Source organism: Dasypus novemcinctus, chromosome X (genome assembly GCF_030445035.2).
Source record: "Dasypus novemcinctus isolate mDasNov1 chromosome X, mDasNov1.1.hap2, whole genome shotgun sequence".
Classification (NCBI taxonomy): domain Eukaryota; kingdom Metazoa; phylum Chordata; class Mammalia; order Cingulata; family Dasypodidae; genus Dasypus; species Dasypus novemcinctus.
Window position 1 is genome coordinate 108,246,564 of NC_080704.1, and position 17,032 is coordinate 108,263,595.

A 17,032-nucleotide genomic window follows, 5' to 3' on the forward strand; every position below is an offset into this window, starting at 1 on the left:
AAGGAATTATTTATGTTAGCCGTATTTTGATTGGGCTTGTGTTTGTCATATTTTGTTTGTTTGTTTTTTTCTTCTCTCTTTGTCTTTTTTGTTGCTCTTACACTCTCCTCCAACTCTGCCTGTCCTGTTTTTTCCTTTCTTCCTGCAGAACTCCCTTTAAAATTTCTTGAAGGGGAGGTTTCTTGTTGGCATACTCTTTCAGTTTCTGTATATCTGTGAATATTTTGAACTCTCCATCATTTTTGAATGCTAGTTTAGCTGGATTGAGTATTCTTGGGTGGAAAATTTTTTCTTTTAGTACCTTGAGTATATCAAACCACTGCATTCTTGCCTCCATGCTTTCAGATGAGAAATCAGCACTTAATCTTATGGAGCTTCCCTTGTATGTGATGGTTTTCTTTTCTCTTGCTGCTTTTAGAATTTTCTCTTTGTCTTGAGCTTTCAATAATTTGACAAGTACATGTCTTAGGGTGGGTCTTTGGGGTTTATGATGATTGGGGTGTGCTGTGCTTCTTGGATATGTACATCTGTCTCTTTCAGTAGATTTGGGAAGTTTTCAGCCATTATTTTCTGCAATACTCGTTCTGACCCCTGTCCCTTCTCTTCTCCTTCTGGGATGCCTATAATACATATGTTTGTGTGTTTTGCATAGTCATTCAGGTCCCTAAGTCCTAGCTGAATTTTTTCTATCTTTTTATCCATCAATTCTACTATCTGTTTGATTTCCGATGTACTGTCTTCCACATCACTACTTCTCTGCTCTGCCTCTTCTAATTTGCTGTTATTTGCTGGGAGTGTATTTTTGATTTCTTGAACTGTGGTGTTCATTCCCATCATATCTGTTATCTTTTTGCATATGTCTGCAGTTTCCCCTCCAAGTGTTGTCTTCATGTTGTTAACCTCTTCCTTTACTTCATTAAATTTGTCTCTGATATATGTTCTGAGATCTTTAATTACTTGTTCAAACTTTTGCTCCCCTTCTTGTTTTTTAGTTTGTTCATTGGATTCAGCCATGTTTTCCTGATTACTGGTTTGGTTTGTAGATTTTTGTTGCTGTCTGGTCATCATTTTATCTTGACAGTTTTAATCTCTTCTTTAACTTCTTTGTCTAGTCTTGGGGATTAATTAGCTGTTGTTTTTGTGTAAGTGTTATATCTTCTCTTTTTCACTTTGTTCTTCTTATTCTAATTTCTTATTGCTGGTTGAGTTCACTTTGAAGGAAAGTATTAGGGCCAGGGAAAGGCAACTGTGTAATCAAGGAAAAAGTGTATAGTAGTATTGATCATAAATGTTAACAGAGCAACAATATGAGATCTGGGAGGATGGATATTAGATTCATGTAATTTGTGTAGAGTTATAGCAGTAGGTAGGGTACTTATAATGAGGTAGTCTACTGAATATGGGAGGAATATAGTATGAATTTAAAAGCTAGTGTTTTCCTGAGAGAGGGAAAGAGAAAAGAAATGCAATAGTTTCAAGAGTGGATAAAAGACAGAAAACAAAACAAAGGTATTAGAAATTAAGAGTTATACACTTTGTGGATCAAAGAAAGGGAGGTGGAATATAAGAGAAACAGTAGATGATGGAGGATATTGAGATGTAGGGGAAAGGGGATAGTGTAGTTATCCAAAATCAATTCACACAGAAATGAGGCAATGGAGGATGCACAAACTGAGCAATTGTGAGATGTTCCCTGAGCACCTATTGTATAACTAAGATAAAATAAAATAAAAAGAAAATGAGGAACCAGAGAGAAAAAAAACAAAGACTTTGGGGGATACAATGGGAGAAAAGACTAGGAGATAATGCAACGTTAGCAATCAGGACAATAAAAATTAAAAAGTAAAATAAAAATAAAAGCAAAGCAAAGCAAAACAAAAAAGAAAAAATGGAAACGTTGAGGGCTAGGACTTTCAAGGACCTCAGAAGGACCTTAGGGTGTGATGGATTCAGGGATGCAAAGTCTGTATATTGCAGACTCAAGAGGTGTGAGTCTCTGGGGTGTCGGCCAGCAGGGTTTAGGGGACTCAGACCTGGCAACCTCAAATCTGGTTAACAGGGAGCCTGGGAGCACCTCAGTGCAGCAAAGCCTTCAGGGATTCCCGCAGCTGGGTGCCAGCCCTATGGGGGAAGTCACATCCACAAACTCTGACCTATGTGTCAGAACCCCATTATTCACCCTCTCGGGTCTCTTGTGTGGCTGTATCACCAATTCGACTTCAGGACACCTCCCGCCCTGTAAGCCCCCAAAATGGCCACCTGGGGGCACCTCTACACTGTAGCCAATTTAATGATGCTGCAGATCAGTAGCCAGGCCCAGGGGGAGGGGCTCCAGCCTGAAACACCGATATCAGAGTCCGAAATCGAAATTCCCATGCTTCGCAAAATATTCCCCTAATCGGCTTCCAAACGTCTCCCACCCTGCCAGTCCCTGAAACAACCTCCTGGTGACGTCTCTTTATTGCAGGCAATTTAAGGCTGCTGCAGATCGGCAGCTGGCCTTGGGGGGTGGGGTTCTAGCCGGAAACGCTATTATTCGTGTCTGCAATCAAAAATTCCCCTTCTTACAATAAAACTCCCGTTTGTCTCCCCAAATCAGTCTGTGAAGGACTCCTGCCCTGTTAGCTCCCCAATAGCCTGCTCGGGGCTTATGAATTCCCCAGTCTCAGAGCCTCCAGAAATTGCCTCTGCAGTGCCGGTGCCACGGCTCTGCCTACCCCAGGAGGGAACGTCCCGCGCGCAGCCCCCACCTCCATGTAATAGAGCCTCAATTTTATCTTATACACAAATTTTCTCTGTTACCTTCCCACCAAATCGATGTCCAGACACCTCCTGCCCTGCAAAATCCCGAAACAGCCTTGTCCCGAAGAATTTCCAACGCTGCCCAGCCCCTTCTTTGCAGGAGAGAATATCAGGTGCACTCACTCAGCCACCATCTTCCCGCCCCCCCCCCATGTCTATTTGCTGTGTCTTCTTCTTTGTCTGCTTCTGTTGTTGTCAGCGGCATGGGAATCTGTGTTTCTTTTGGTTGCATCATCTTGTTGTGTCAGCTCTCTGTGTGTACGGCACCATTCCTGGGCAGGCTGCACTTTCTTTCACACTGGGCGGCTCTCCTTACGGGGCACACTCCTTGCGCGTGGGGCTCCCCTACGCGGGGGACACCCCTGCGTGGCAGGACACTCCTTGCACGCATCAGCACTGCACGCGGGCCAGCTCCACATGTGTCAAGGAGGCCCGGGGTTTGAACCTCAGACCTCCCATGTGGTAGACCGACGCCCTAACCACTTGGCCAAGTCTGCCGCCCATAAAGCACACCTTAATACATTTAAAAGAGTAGAATTCATGCAAATTATGCTCTCAGACCACAATGGAATTGAACTATAAATAAATATCATAAAGGTACATGGAAATTCTCAAAATATATGGTTAAATGACTCCCTTCTACATAACGCATGGGTCATAGACTAAGACTCAAGAGAAATTGAAATACCATTTTGAACTAGATAAAAGTGAAAATACAACCTATTGAAACTTGAGCAATGCGGCAAAGGCAGTGCTGAGAGTAAATGTATAGCACTGACGGCATGTATTAGAAAAGAAGAAACATCTGAAATCAATCATCTAAGCTCCCGCTTCAGGAAACGAGAAAAATAAGCACAAATTAAATCCAAAGTAAGCTGAAGAAAAGAAACAAAAATTAGAACAGAAATCAGTGAAACTGAAAACCAGAAAACTATATAGAAAATCAATGAAACCAAAAGCTGATTCTTTGAAAAGGTCAATAAAATTGATAAAATTCTAGCCAGACTAACCAAGAAAAAAAGAGAGATGTAAATTACTCACACAAGAAATGAAAGAGGAAGTATCACTACTTACCCCATGGTTATTAAAAGGATAGTAATGGAATATTATAAGTAAGTTTATGTTCACAAATTTGATACCTTAGATGAAATGCACCAATTATTTGAAAGACACGACCTACTAAAACTCAGACAAGGAGAAATAGATAATCTAAATAGGCCCATATCTATTAAATAAATCAAATAAATAATTAATGACTCTCCAAAACAAAAAGCATCAGACCCAAATGGTTTCACTTGTGACTTCTACCAAGCATTTAAGGACGAATGCATACTGGTTCTCTACAATCTGTCCAAAAAAACAGAAACAGAGGGAACACTTCCTAATTCATTCTATGAGGCAGGCATTGCCTCAATACCGAGACTAAAGTAAGATATTACAAGGAAAGGAAACTACAGAACACCATACCTCTTGAACAGAGATGCAAAAAACCTTCAGAAAATCTTAGCAGATTGCACCCAGCAATGTATAGAGACAGTTATACACCACAACCATGTTGGATTTATTCCAGGTCTGCAAGACTGGCTCAATATTCAAAACCCAATTAATGTAATCCATATCATCAACAGGCTGAAGAAGAAAAATCATAAGACCATATCAATAGATGCAAAAAAAAAAAAAGAAAAAAAAACATTTGACAGAATCCATCACCCATCCATGATTAAAACTCCAGGCAAACAACAATGAGAAGGGGAACTTCCTCTACTTGATTAAGAATACCCACAAAAAACCTACAGCTAGCATCATACATAAGGGTGAGAAAGTAATTGCTTTCTCCCAATGATCAGGAACTTAGCCACTTTCCCTCTCTGTTCAGGAATAAGGCAAGGATGTCCCCTCCCACCACTCCTATTAAGAATAATCCTGGAAGACCTGGCTAATGCACTAAGACAAGAAAAGGGACTAACACTTTGACAGATATTTTCGGAAGGAAAAATATGAGCTCAAATTGGATGACAGTTTTTTTTTTACTCATCTTAATAAATGAGACCGTGCTTTCAAAGGAATAGGAAAATAAAATCATATGTGATAATATAGTTTTAAGTAACACAAACATAAAACCATCTCCTTTATAGAATCAAGCAGGCAAGTCTAATACACAACAAACTATTTCACTATGTTTCTTAATGTAACGTTTTGTGTGATCTATTAACTTTATTTTATTTTATTTTTTTAATTGATTTTGTAAAAATATTACATTAAAAAAACAATATGAGGTCCCATTCAACCCTACCACCCCCACCCCACCACTCCCCCCCCCCCCCAGTAACACTCACTCCCATCATCATGATACATCCATTGCATTTGGTAAGTACCTCTCTGGGCATCTCTGCACCTCATGGTCAATGTCCACATCATGGCCCATACTCTCCCACATTCCATCCAGTGGGCCCTGGGAGGATTTACAATGTCCGGTGATTGCCCCTGCAGCACCATCCAGGGCAACTCTAAGTCCCAAAGGCACCTCCACATCTCATCTCTTCCTGCCATTCCCCATACCCATATCAGCCACTGTGTCCACTTTTCCCACTCCACTCCAATGCCACCTTTTCTCTGTGGACCTTGGATTGGTTATGTCCATGGCATCTCTATGTCAAAGATAATTAAAAAATAAAATAAAAAAGTCTTATGATCAATGCTTTAACAGCAACAAAAAACACCTGCGAAAATAGTTGTTAGAATATATATCCTTGTAAAATGATATTTTTTTAAACATTAAATCCCTGCTTCAGAAGTTCCCCACTTGAGGTTGTTACTAAAAAATCCATTATGCTCAAAACTCAAATTATTCTGAGATCTTCAAATCATAAGAAGCTTCCTTTTATTGGTAAAGTGTGTTTTGTTTTTTTTTTTTTTTTTTATTGCAGCTTGGGGCACAATCAAACTAGGCACCGGGTCCTCTTTGTTCTCTAGTTTCATTTATCCTTTGCTGTTGTGTCAATCCAACCAAGGCCAACTTGAATGTTTCTATTGTTCTGCTTGAACTGTTATGGTGTAAGGACCCCGGTTTAAGTCTAGAGGTTTTGAGTGTGAGGAGAGCAGATGCAAGGATGTGTTGGATACAAATTGTCTTCTAGGAGCCCCAGGAGATAAGAACTGCCCAGACCCTTAGTTTGCAGATGACACGATTACCTTTGTAGGAAATCTCAAAGAATCTATAACAAAAAACAAGAAAAACTTCCTGGAATTAATAAGCAGTTAGAGCAAAACTGCAGGATGCAACTTTAATATGCAAAAATCAAATGCTTTCATAAACACCAGCAATGAAAAATTGAAATTCAAATTTAAAATGCAACACCATTTTCATCAGCACCAAAATAAAATGACTAGCACAATAGGTACAAATTTTGTTTGAGAAAAACTATAAAACTCTGATGAAAGAAATCAAGGAATATCTAAATACATGGAGAGGTATTCCATGTCCAGGGGTTGACAGACTGAATATTGCTTAGATGGTAATATTCCACAAACAGATATATGGATTCAATGCAGTTCCCATCAAATCTCCAATGACCATTTCTACAGAAATGGAAAAGCCAATTCTCAAATAACATGGAATTGCAAGTGGTCCTGAATAGTCAAAATAATTTTGAAACAGAAAAAAAGTAGGAAGACTGACACATTCTGATATCAAAATTCACTACAAAGTTACATTAATCAAAACAATTTGGTAATGAAATAAGGATAGACATATAGACTAATGGAAGAGCATTTACAGTCCTGAAATAAACCCACAAATCTATAGCAAATTGATGTTCAAGAAGGTTGCCAAGACAATTGATTGAGGGAAAGAAAAATCTTCTCAACAAATGGCACTGGGAAAATGGGATACCCACGCAGAAAAGAATGAAGTTGGATCCTACATTACACCAAATTAAAAAAATTAAATCCAAATGAATTGAGAATATGAATATAGAGCTTAATAAATAAAACTATTAGAAGAAAGCACAAGGGTAAATCTACATGATCTTGGATTTGGCACTGGATTCTTAGATATGACAGCACAGCAAAAGCATAAACAACAAAAGAAAAAAGTAGATAAATTTGTCTTTATCAAAATCAAAATCTTTTATACATCAAAGGACATCATCAAGAAACTGAAAAGACAACCTACAGAATGGGAGAAATAGCTGCAAATCATATATCTGTTCAGGGCCTAGTATCCAGAATGTGTAAAGAACACTTAAAATTGACCAACAAAGACTCACAGGTTCTATGGTCATGGCACGTGACTCTGGAGTTCAGTGCCATGTCAGGTGGCCCTACTTTGGACATTGTGTTCCTGAGTGTGATGGAGTTGGACTCAGATGTGACCTTTCTACACTGGTCTCTTCTGTCACTTTTACTGGACCTGTGTTTGGAGCTGGGGTTGGTGTATACTCAGGAGACCTGCATCTCTGGACTGTCCGTGTGACAGCCAGGCCCTGAGCCTCAGCAGACTTGCATCTCCTACCCTCTGGTTTATTGCACTTAAACCAGCCAGTGAATAGGGAGGTGAAGAAGGTCAACCACCACACCAGGGAGCCAAGAGAGCCTACAACTGCAAGTAGGAGAATTGCATCCATCATCCATGTGGAATCTAAGCCCCCTCTTGATATAGATGCGGAGTGGACACAACCATTCCAAGGTCCACAAGATGAAGGAATAGAGTATGGATTAGAGTGGACTTACTGATATTCTATTCATGAACTTTTGTGATTAGTAATTGAAGAAAATGTGGCACTGGTGTGGAGAAAGTGGCCATGGTGGCTGGTGGGGGTAGGGAGTGGGAGGAAGAGATGAGATGTGGGGACATTTTGGGGACTTGGAGTTGTCCTGGGTGGTGCTGCAGGGACAGTTGCCGGACATTGTATGTCCTCCCATGGCCCACTGGGTGGACTGTGGGAGAGTGTGGGCTATGATGTGGACCATTGACCATGAGGTGCAGCAGTGCTCAGAGATGTATTCACCAAATGCAATGAATGTCTCATGATGATGGAGGAGATTGTTGTTATGGGGGGAGGAGTGGGGCGAGGGGGGTAGGGAGTATACGGGGACCTCATATTTTTTAATGTAATATTTAAAAAAATAAATAAAGACCAAAAAAAGCATTTACATATAATAGTATAAAATTAGTATATGTTTCCATGGGTCCACAGTTTACTGGAAGTAAAACAATCCAAACAATTATTTTTCCAAATTGCCAGAGAGTTTCCATTATTCATTTCCCTCCTACTCTCACCTCACCCCTATCCCCAGTACTCACTTCAGAGACCACTCAAGATTCATCCCAGACTGGATGGAGAAAGCCTGCACCATTTCCTGCTGATCCTGGAAGAGGGAGGGCATGCAGCTAGAGGAGAATGTGGGCATTGGGATGGAGATGGCACTCTCATCTCTTTGGGGCTGGCATCCCTCACAAACAGCTCTTCATTCATGATGCACAGACTGGAGGAAAAATGAGACCTCGGTCAACTGGACGATGGACAGTCACCCCACCAACTCCCCCAACAAATGATACTGCTCCCACTGACACTCAGCAACCTGATTCTTTCCATACCCATACTCTACCTCCCAGATAACTTGGCCGGTAACCTTTGCCCCTCTCACAAAACCCACATATGGAGAGACTGTCTACCAACTTCAGAGAATCATAGGTTTACTCACAACCCAGAGACAGGTTTATTCCCACACTTACCCTTCATAACTGCTCAAGGGAGTGGATATGCTAATCTCTAATTTTAGAGGAAGACCCTGAGTCATGACAGGTCATGTAACTTGAACAAAGTCACACAGCTAGTGAGTGCTGGGGTCAGGAAGAGAACCTGGTCTTCCAAATCCAGAGTCTATGCTCTTAACCATGGGGTTCCACTACTCCTTGGATTGACAGTTTGACTTTATGCAATATTGAGAAATTCCTGAGGATAGCACCATCACATTCCCACAGCACTGGCCACAGGTGGGATAAGTGTTCCCATGTGGTGTCCCCAACACAGGACTTATCTGGAATTGCTGCCAGGGATAGTGATGAAGGTTCAGGTGAAGGCACGAATAGAGCCCTGAGACTTTTCTTCCACTTCAAACAATAAATAACAATGTCCAAGGCCTTAGACTTGCATATGCTTTACATGCTCACAAACAGCATTCCCCAGTCCAGGTCTTACTTGATAATCACGTGGCACCCTGAAGGGGGCCAAACACTGGGAGCCAAGAGGGGGTGTCAGAGGTGGAGAAGGCAACAACAAGAACAATCAGCTCCCAGTGGTAGGGTCTCTACATGTGACAGGCCCTGTGCAAACACTTTACCATTCACTTGATTCATTTTTCACAACAGCCTATGAGAGAGGTAATACTAGTCCCATTTGCAGAAGAAAACACTAAGACTTTAGTAACTGGCTCAAGGTTGCAGAGTAAGCTAACTCCTGGTTGTATTGGGTAGGTAGCCATGGACATGGATGTAGGTCAAACCAGGATGATTTGAGAGAACAGTAGGGGTGGGAAAGAATAAAGGGAATAGGAAGACAAGGGATGGGTCAGCAAAACCAGGAGAGTTCTGAGAGGGAGCCCGGACAGAGGTAGGGAGCAGTGGGGGATCTGGGGAAGGGGCTCTACACACACACACACACACACACACACAATTTCCTGGAACACCCCACTGACAGAAAAGCAGAGCATAATTTCCTGAAAGGGAAGAATTCAGGTACTTAGGATCTGACTAAACCTCCTCTTACCTCAGGCTTTCTTCACCTTAGTGATGGAGGAAGCAGTTGCTCACCATCTGAATGCACATGCCCACCACAAAGGAGTCAAAGTTGTGCTGGGTTTTGGGCAGCACACTGAAGGAGTCAATAATATCATGTTTTGTGTGCTTCAGCAGCCAAGCCCGCAGTCTGTGGGGGAGAGAAAACTAAGGTGAGAGGCTCTCACATCCTCCCTGGCCCCTATGACTGACCCTTCATACCACCTTTTCCATCTCCAACTTCCCCCATTATAGGCTCACCAGGGTCCTTGAGCTTCTTCAAATTCCTGCTGACCTTCAAGTACTTGCTCAAGTTCTTCCTAGGGGCAAAAACGGAATGGGAGCTGGTGGTCTGGCCAGGGTGAGTACTGCCAGGAGCTGGCCTGTGTTTGCTGGGGACCCTCATGACCCAAGACCAGAATCTGGGCTGTGATACTCATGGGGCTGTGCCCTGGGATTTGAAGGGGGTGGTCAGTGAGCAGCAGGCCTTGTTGTGGTATGCACTGAGGAGACCCTATCAGTCTCCAACATCATAGATCAAGTAATACCTGCAGGGAAGCAAAGGGGTAGACTATCTCTGTGGTCTCAGCCCCTAAGGGGACTCAGATCCCCTCCTCCTCATGGACAGACCTGAACCTGGCCTGTCCTGGCTCATCTCAGCCCTCCCTGCCTCAGGGTCCCAGGGGTACTCATTGCTGCAGGAATTACAGGACTAGACTCTTCAGGATCTCAGATCCTTTGTAGCTTTCCTGCAATGAAAACTACCTTGGGAATATGTGGCTGGTAAAGATTCCCTTGCAACACATGAACACTCGCTTGGCCCTTCCTCACTTAGCAGGGTTTTATTATCTTGGGGGTTTCAATGTCAGTGGTGATTGGTGATACTAACTCCTGGCCATCCTGGGGGAGGAAAGAGAAAGACAACAGTGCAGACCAGGCAGGTGGCACTGGATGAGCTGTAAGATGAAGGGGACTGGGAGAGGGTGGGGGTTGGTGGTCAGATGTCAAAGGACCCTGGGAATTCCATGGGCAAGACTACATCGGGATCTTCACCGGGGCGTCCTTCTGGAAGCCAGTGGAGAAGGTCTGTATGCTTTGTCAGGTTCCCACAGGGATCTGTTCCAGCGAAGTCCAGAAACAAAAATGTAACTTAAGCAAGTACCTGTAGTGCTTCAGTCAGGTTAGGCAGCATCATAGTCAATGAGGAAGGAATACACTTACCAGGCATAATAACTTGGGGAAAAATTCCAGGATGAAGCTGCCAAACACTAAGACCAAACAGAGAAAAGGAAATTACACTGCAGAGCTTCCCTGCTTCATGGAAGCAAGCACACCTACACCTAAGACATAACCCCATGTGTCCCACCTTCTCTCCAAGGACCCTGAGAGCCCGCCATGGTCGGACCCAGAAGCAGTGTTCTCTCTCACTCATGCTCTCTCTTTCCCCCTCACTCTTTCTTCCCTCTCCCCTACTCCCCTCCCTCTCCTTCCTACTGGGCAGTTTCAGCATGGACTGCCCTGACTCCCACCTCCTGGGCCACAAAAAGCAGCAGTTAGAGCCCAGGCTCCAGTGGATCGTCCCCCTCCCTGGCTCCTCTCCCTCCCTCAAGTCCCCGGAGGGTGGAGGGAATGGGTGGGAGCCCAGGACTCTGTGACCTCGCCAGGTATCCAGCATTCAGCCAGTCCTGGCCCTGGAAGAGACGAGGACATACCCAATGGATGATGGTCCCAGATGCCAGGGCAGGGGGATGAGTGAAACAGGGCTCAGGAAGCAGGGAGGGAATGATGCAGGCAGGGGATGATGACAGAAATGGAGTGATGGTAGGGGAGGCACAGACTGGGGAGATGTAGGAGAGTAGAGACAAAGGAAAAAGAGAAAGCAAAGGAAAGTGAAGGGAAAAAAGCTCTACCACTGTGGTGGTGGGTTAAGGAAGAAAAGAGATGAAAGGGGAAATGGTTCCCCTGCTGCAGTCCTTTCTTTCACCTGCTCCTGACTGGTCCTGGGGCCCAGAGAGGAATGAAAAACATGCACTTGTTGGCATGGGCCAAGCAGTTGGGCCTTTGTCACCTGTGTGATCTATTCCAGCATGAGCTGGGCATGAGAAAAGGAGCAGCCCTGGGGATCCTTTCCTAGAAGAAGTAGAGGGCCACGCCCCCATACAGCACGGGGTTGAGGGTCCCTGTCCTCTCTTATGATCACCACATTCTTTCCTGATGGCCCCAGTGTCACTGTGGTTATCTTAGTTGGTTCCTTGCCAGAGGAATCCCACCCACCTTGGGCTACACATTGGTCCTCTGAAGGGCAGGCAGGGTCCTGTGATGAGGAGAGTGGGAGAGGGGCAGAGCCCCTTGGAGGGCTGTCCTCCTGTCTCCTCCTCCATCTCCACCCTGCATTCCTCACTTGACACCTGCCTCAAGATGCCCTCTGCCCACTTGAGATGGCCCACCTCTCTTCCCTTGACTTCCAGATCTCAGGCTTCTCCCTAAAGAGCCCCAGCTCCTAACACTGGCCCAGAGGAAAGAGGAAAATATGTCATGACAGCAGTTGTCCTGGGGCCTTGGCCCTCACCACAGGGTAAGAAACACCCAGGGCAAGAAGAGGACTCTTTTGAAGGAGGAGAAAGAGGATCCATCACAGGCCATGGGTGGGAAACCCCATCTCAGTACAGAGGCAGAAAGGTCTTTCTCAGTGGGCTATGAGCCATGGGATAGTGGAGGCTTCACAATGCGGGGCACCAGGACTTGGATCAAGGTTGGATACCCATGGTCCCTGGTGAGGAAGAAGGAGCCTGCCTCCTGGAGCCACTCATGGGTGGGCCTGCTAGAGAAGACTGGATGCAGAGAGGTGAGAAACAGACCTATAGACCCAGCAGGGTAGGCCAGCAGGCCACAGGAAGGCAAGGACATCCAAGCACAGATGAGGGACACAGAGAGGTGAGGGCATGGCACATGGTCCTCCCAGAGGATGAGGGCTCCCGCTTCCTGCAGACAGACACTGTCAGGGGTAGTTCAGGCTTCTCAGAGGGCAAAGTTTCCAAGGGACAGGAGACTCTGGATATCACCGACCTTATGTAGGTGGACTTCTCTGGTAAGGCACTGCACAATGGGTTCCCTTTTAGCCACAGCTCTTCCAGCTTCAGCCCTTTCATCTTATTCAACTCCCACACTGACTTGAACTGGGAGGAACTGATGAAAAGGCGTCCCAGAGAATGAGTGATATCTGAGTCCCTGCACCCCCAGGCCCTCTCCCTCAGGTACCTCTGCCTGCCTGTTGTCATCACCCAATAAACGTTAACCCCTAACTTCACCCCAAATTCAGTATGGATCCCACTTCTCACCTCATTTTGGGAGAGATTCAGGATCTTGACATTGGGGGCCTTTTTTATAATGTCAGGCAGACCATCCAGCTGGTACAGTTTATTGCTGTGCAGGTTCAAAGACAACAGCTTTTGGGGAAAAAGAGATAGAGTGACAGTTACTATCTTGGGCCTCGGAGAAAAATCTGCCCTCTATCCACCTATTTTACCCTTCTACCTAAACACTGGGCCTGCGGCCTCACCTTGGGGAAATCCTCTTCGATGATCCTTAGGATGGCAACTATTCAGTTTCTTCTATTCAGGATCATGTCAATATCACGTCCACCAAGTCTTCAGGAAGCTGAGAGAAGGGGATGAGAAAACTGAAGGGGTCCCAGCAGCAGCCCTTTTACAATTTACCATCCTTAAGTCTGCCTGACAAGCAGAACCCTCTGTCCTCAGCTACCCTAGAATTACTGCTGTCAGCCATACCTGGATCAAAGTGCAAGCTCTGGAGGTCAAGAGCTTGCTGGAAGACATCACATTGTACATGATCAGCTGTAGAAACAGACACGGCTCTGAAGGCTATGGTGACAGGGGTGATGGTGAAATGGGAGGGGGGGGTGGGAGAAGCAGTGAGCTTGGATGTGGACTCATATCATGTCTTGAGTTTGTATTGCCTTTAGCTGCTCCAGTTGCTGTGAATTCAACTTACTCTGCACAGAATGGGGAACAGCAGATTGGTTGACAAAGATAGACATCTGCAGGAAAGAGAGGCTGGGTAAGTACCAGGAACTCTAATCCCAAAGAAGACAAGCCAAGACAACCCATGCACCCAGGCTGGGCATGGTTAATGTCCTCGACACACACCTTTTGGTTTTCCTCATCACAAATCTTGTAGTTGACATCCTCCCATGCAATAGCAGTGCTATCATCCTGGACAAAGAACTGGGTCCGATTTTTCACATAGTGGAAACTGCAGTAAGTGGAGGCAAGTGCAATAGTTTCAGAGGTCTGTCACTCAGCAAGGCGCCCTTTCTCTGTGCCCACTGATCTGGTTTCACCATCCTCTCTTACATCAACTGGGATGAAGGGCACACTGCAATGGGCCTGGATTGGATCCAGTAGCGAAGTCTTATCATACTTTCTCCCATAAGGAACCTAGGCATGAAAAGAAAGGATAGAAGATGAGCGTGACCAAATGGAATTAAGGCTGAAGAATAGACCCTCTTCTGACTCTCTACAGATCTGTAAAAGTCTTCTAAAGAAGACATAACTTGCATGATTTCCTATTTTTGTGCCAAATATGGATTTCCTAAATCCCCTTTCCATCCTTTCCATAGCTCTCCTTCTAATAATCAACATAAAATGCTTAACATGACGTTACTTTTATAAAGTTCCAGGGCATCTTTCCAAATACAGAGCCTGCCTGCCCCACTGACAAGGACTCCAGAGACTCCAGACCCACCCTTCCTGCCCCTACTCCCCCATATGCACACACACACACACACACACAGCTTGAGCCAAACTTAAGTATTAAATCTAGGGTTGCTCCATCTACCTGGCAGAAGTTTCCTCATTTGCCTTTAGTCACACTCCCTTGGTCTCCCTGCAGTCAGCCTGATCCCTAAATTTATATCTCTTCTCTTAACCTGTCCTTAGAAAATAAAGAATGAAAAGTCTTAGTAACAGAAAGGACAGATTATCAACTCCACCTATCCCTAGTAAAGTACCAAGCTCTGTACAGGAACTCCTCCTGTACATTACCTACATTTTCTTCCCAGACACTTACTATGATCTTGAACCAGCTCCCCTGGGTTTCATCTTGCCAGTTCTCCTCCACTTCTGTCTCTGGATGTTTCCTCTCTCTCCACACAGTAATATGGATATGGTCTCCATCATTCCATCTCACTCTCCTATTCTTGGGTGGGATCATGTAAGGGGTGCTGTGGGGAAGTGGAGAGAAGGAGGGTGTCCCTAAATGCTAAGAAAGCCTTCTATCCTCCTTCACCTCACTGGTTCCAGAGCTACGATTGTGATTACTCCAGCATTGCTTCACTTCTAGGATTCTTAATTTTCCACCGGGAAGAGAAAAAGAACACACAGAACAGACAGAATTGCATAAGCCCAGGGGCAGCTACATGCCAACCAGGCTACCCAAACACTTGCTATCTTTCTTGGGAGTCTTTGAGCGCATTCCTCATCGCCATGTTTCCATCATCCTCCTGAAGTTGGGAAGGCTGAAGCTCAGACCCACTGTTTTCATAATGAAGGTTCCCTTTTCCAAAATTCCCCAGGAAAGAGCTCCATCCTTTGTTTTATCCTTGAGGGGAGCTATCACCATCACTGTATTCTCAAATTCGGAATAAAAATACGTACCATGTACCATGCCTTGCGCTCACCACACCATGGTAGGGCAAGCAAAGTGCCAACCTGCCCTAAGGGAGCAATCACACAAAACCCCAAAACCCAACTCCTCTGCCTGCCCACATGAGAGCCTCATCTGACAGATGGTGGCATAATCAGGGGAGATAGCTTGGAGGGAAGGCAACTTTGTTGAACCTTTTAAAGTGGAGCAGGATTAATAAAGAACAGAGGTATGAGCATCTATGGGTTAGACCAGATACCAGCCATACCCCAAAAAGTCATCCTAATCTTGCCTTCTCTCCGGTCTATTTAACCTAACAACAGCACTAGGACAGTGAGGCTCCTCCCAAATCCTGTCACACCTCCTAAATCCAATCAGCCACCGAGTATATTTTATTAGCAATCAGCAAGGTGTGCTTCCTTTGCCAGTATATTACAACCTCTAACGGCTGGTGGGGATAATGAAGCAATTTCCTAAACTCTCTCCCTGCCTCTAGCCTTACCCTCAAAAACACCCAAATAAAGAAACGCCCAGACTAAGCTTTGTTTGTACTGAGTCTGAAAGTAGGTTACTTTTTTGAACCTCAGCTCTTCTTTAACAAGGGTCTGAATGAGGAACAGGAATGATAGGTGTCAACTACTATTTCCAAGTGTTTAAGAGATTTTCCTCTTTTCTCTCTTTTTGATTTCTGGTTTGAATCCATTATGGTCAGAGAACATACTCTATATGATTTCAATTCCCTGATGGCCCAGGGGATGGACTATCTCAGTGAATTCTACATGGACACTTGATCAAAAATATGTTCTCTGTTCTTGTGGACAAAGTGTTCTATTTATGTCACGTAGACACTGTTTGTTTGCTGTGTTGTTCAGATCATTTATATCCTTGCTGATTTTCTGTCTTGAAATTCTGTCATTTTGCAGGGGTGAGGTGGGAGGGGGGCAGTGGCTTGAGGCCCTCACTGTAATTGTGAATTTGGCTATTTCTCCTTTCAGGTCCATTAGTTTTTGTTTCATGATCTTTGGGGCTCTGGGGCTCTGTTGTTTGGTGTGTACACTTTTAGGACTGGCATGTCTTCCTGGTGAACTGACCTTTATCATTACATAATGTCTCTTTTTGTTTCTAGTAATTTTTTTTACTATGATGTCTACTTCATCGGATATTGTGGCTGCAGGTATGCTTATAAAAACAATTTTTTGGTTGTATCTCACCCTCTATTCACTGCTAAGATTTTTGTTGCTGTTGGTCCCCACACTTCACCCATCGTATCTACTTCACCATGTGGCAAGATTTGGAAGTTCTGTTGGCATCTACAGAAATAGGACATTCTCTCTAGGGGAGCAGCAGCAGTCCCCCATGTGCAACGGCAAGGACCAGGAAGGAATGAGGGTCCAACAGTGACCCCCTGATATTAATGACTATGCCTGTGAGTCTATACACCTGAAATAAGAACAAGGCCTAGAGCAGCACTGTGCCTAAGAGTTCCCTCCTGACAGCCTCCATGTTACTCAAATGTGGCCAGACTCAAAGCCAAACTCAGCATGTAAATGCAATGCCTTCCCCCCAGCATGGGACATGACACCTGGGGATGAGCCTCCGTGGCACCGAGGGATCACTACCAAGTACCAGCTGATGATGCAACTAGAAAATGACGTTGAAATGTGATAGCCAGGTCCTGAGCCTCAACAGACTCCAGCACCTACAATCTGATTTATTGGACTTACCACACTCAGCTAAGATGGAGTTGAAGAAGGACAACCACCACACCATGGAGCCTAGAGTGATTAC

At 44.6% G+C, this 17,032-nt stretch overlaps 2 pseudogenes; both read right to left on the bottom strand.

The window, feature by feature from the left end:
* Positions 1–8,103: 8,103 nt before the first annotated feature.
* LOC105745193 (nuclear RNA export factor 2-like) lies at positions 8,104–10,235 on the bottom strand (annotated as a pseudogene).
* Positions 10,236–10,411: 176 nt separating this feature from the next.
* LOC131273003 (nuclear RNA export factor 5-like) lies at positions 10,412–16,260 on the bottom strand (annotated as a pseudogene).
* Between the last annotated feature and the right edge of the window lie 772 nt (positions 16,261–17,032).